General features: G+C 50.0%; 1 non-coding gene across 1 annotated transcript; it reads right to left on the reverse strand.

Annotated features, from left to right (window-relative positions):
* Window positions 1-610: 610 nt before the first annotated feature.
* On the reverse strand, window positions 611-765 carry LOC143350731 (5.8S ribosomal RNA). Its single transcript, XR_013081229.1, has one exon. It is a non-coding gene; the product is annotated as a 5.8S ribosomal RNA (ribosomal RNA).
* Between the last annotated feature and the right edge of the window lie 1,735 nt (window positions 766-2,500).

Consider the following 2,500-nt stretch of genomic DNA (forward strand, 5'->3'; position numbering starts at 1 on the left):
CTGGGGCTGTACGAACGAACAGAGAGGAAGACGACGACCGACGGATACCACAAATTTCACGTGGTAGGGCATATATTACATATCATAATTATCAGTGTTTGGTCAAATTTCTTTCCAGTGTCCTTTTTGTTATGCTCCAAAACTAGTATACGCTTTATTTTCTCTTTCCTTTGCATAAATTATTAACTTCGGGCAACGTCGGGAGCGCCGGTAATCATTAGATTTGTACGAAACGCGATTTGCGCCCCACGGTGGTTTTTAGTGCCGTCAAAGTCAGAAATCGTAGGAGCGGTGCTTTAACGGGCGGTCGTGATGATACTCCAGACAACACGACGCACGACGCCGTAAAACACTCGCGCGAGTCCAGACTGATCTCTGCCTCACCACGCAAGGGGTGCGCAAACTTGCCAATAATATATAATATTTATTCTTTTTCGTACGTCCAGCGACAAACGCCAACGAAATACCCAAATTCTCGCTCGTACGTTGATACCTTTCTCTTCATCGACCCGGCTCCGAAACGTTCTTCGCCATCTCCCCGAAAGGAGAGGTAAACGACGGCGGGGTTAGGGAATCTGAGAACAACGCAAGCAGTTTTAGGACAAGTGAACGACCCTCAGCCAGGCGTGGTCCAGGAATTTTATCCGTGGACCGCAATGTGCGTTCGAAATGTCGATGTTCATGTGTCCTGCAGTTCACACGTTGACGCGCAATTAGCTGCGTTCTTCATCGACCCACGAGCCAAGTGATCCACCGTTCAGGGTAATCATATACAATTTACAATTTTTCTCTTTGTATTTAAAAATGCTCCTTGTTCTTTGCTTTAAAAATATTCGATGTTCGCACCTCCGACCAGCGTATCGACGGAGGATTGAACGCGCCATATCGACGACAAAAGTTTCTTTTTGTTTCCTGAATGACGGAAAACCATCGTTCGACGGCCGGGCGTACAGTACATTCAAAAGCCTTTGCGCGTGGCTGCGACCAACGGGTATAATACACCCGTATATTCTTGGTTCCGAACAGTAACTTCACGCGCAATCGGGCGAACGCACGCGGCAGCGCCCATCGGTTGCTCGATGAAATCGATGCGATAAACTACAGCCTTCTCGGCTGGTCGTCGTTAGTCGCGCGAGCAACAGATGGCCGCACAATCGACGCGTCGTCGTTTGCGATTATTCGCCTCACGTTAGCCATGAGTATGTATATTATTCATTTACGAACGAACGCGGCAGCGTCCATCGGTTGCTCGATGAAATCGATGCGATAAACTACAGCCGTTTCGGCTGGTCGTCGTTAGTCGCGCGAGCAACGATGGCCGCAAAATCGACGCGTCGTCGTTTGCGATTATTCGCCTCAAGTTAGCCATGAGTATGTATATTATTCATTTACGAACGAACGCGGCAGCGTCCATCGGTTGCTCGATGAAATCGATGCGATAAACTACAGCCGTTGCGGCTGGTCGTCGTTAGTCGCGCGAGCAACGATGGCCGCAAAATCGACGCGTCGTCGTTTGCGATTATTCGCCTCAAGTTAGCCATGAGTATGTATATTATTCATTTACGAACGAACGCGGCAGCGTCCATCGGTTGCTCGATGAAATCGATGCGATAAACTACAGCCGTTTCGGCTGGTCGTCGTTAGTCGCGCGAGCAACGATGGCCGCAAAATCGACGCGTCGTCGTTTGCGATTATTCGCCTCAAGTTAGCCATGAGTATGTATATTATTCATTTACGAACGAACGCGGCAGCGTCCATCGGTTGCTCGATGAAATCGATGCGATAAACTACAGCCGTTTCGGCTGGTCGTCGTTAGTCGCGCGAGCAACGATGGCCGCAAAATCGACGCGTCGTCGTTTGCGATTATTCGCCTCAAGTTAGCCATGAGTATGTATATTATTCATTTACGAACGAACGCGGCAGCGTCCATCGGTTGCTCGATGAAATCGATGCGATAAACTACAGCCGTTGCGGCTGGTCGTCGTTAGTCGCGCGAGCAACGATGGCCGCAAAATCGACGCGTCGTCGTTTGCGATCATTCGCCTCAGGCTATCCGTGAGTATGTATAATATTCATATACGAACGAACGCGGCAGCGCCCATCGGTTGCTCGATGAAATCGATGCGATAAACTACAGCCGTCTCGGCTGATCGTCGTTAGTCGCGCGAGCAACGATGGCCGCACAATCGACGCGTCGTCGTTTGCGATTATTCGCCTCAGGCTATCCGTGAGTATGTATAACATTCATTTACGAACGAACGCGGCAGCGTCCATCGGTTGCTCGATGAAATCGATGCGATAAACTACAGCCGTCTCGGCTGATCGTCGTTAGTCGCGCGAGCAACGATGGCCGCACAATCGACGCGTCGTCGTTTGCGATTATTCGCCTCAGGCTATCCGTGAGTATGTATAACATTCATTTACGAACGAACGCGGCAGCGTCCATCGGTTGCTCGATGAAATCGATGCGATAAACTACAGCCGTTTCGGCTGATCGTCG

Source organism: Colletes latitarsis, unplaced genomic scaffold (genome assembly GCF_051014445.1).
Source record: "Colletes latitarsis isolate SP2378_abdomen unplaced genomic scaffold, iyColLati1 scaffold0025, whole genome shotgun sequence".
Classification (NCBI taxonomy): domain Eukaryota; kingdom Metazoa; phylum Arthropoda; class Insecta; order Hymenoptera; family Colletidae; genus Colletes; species Colletes latitarsis.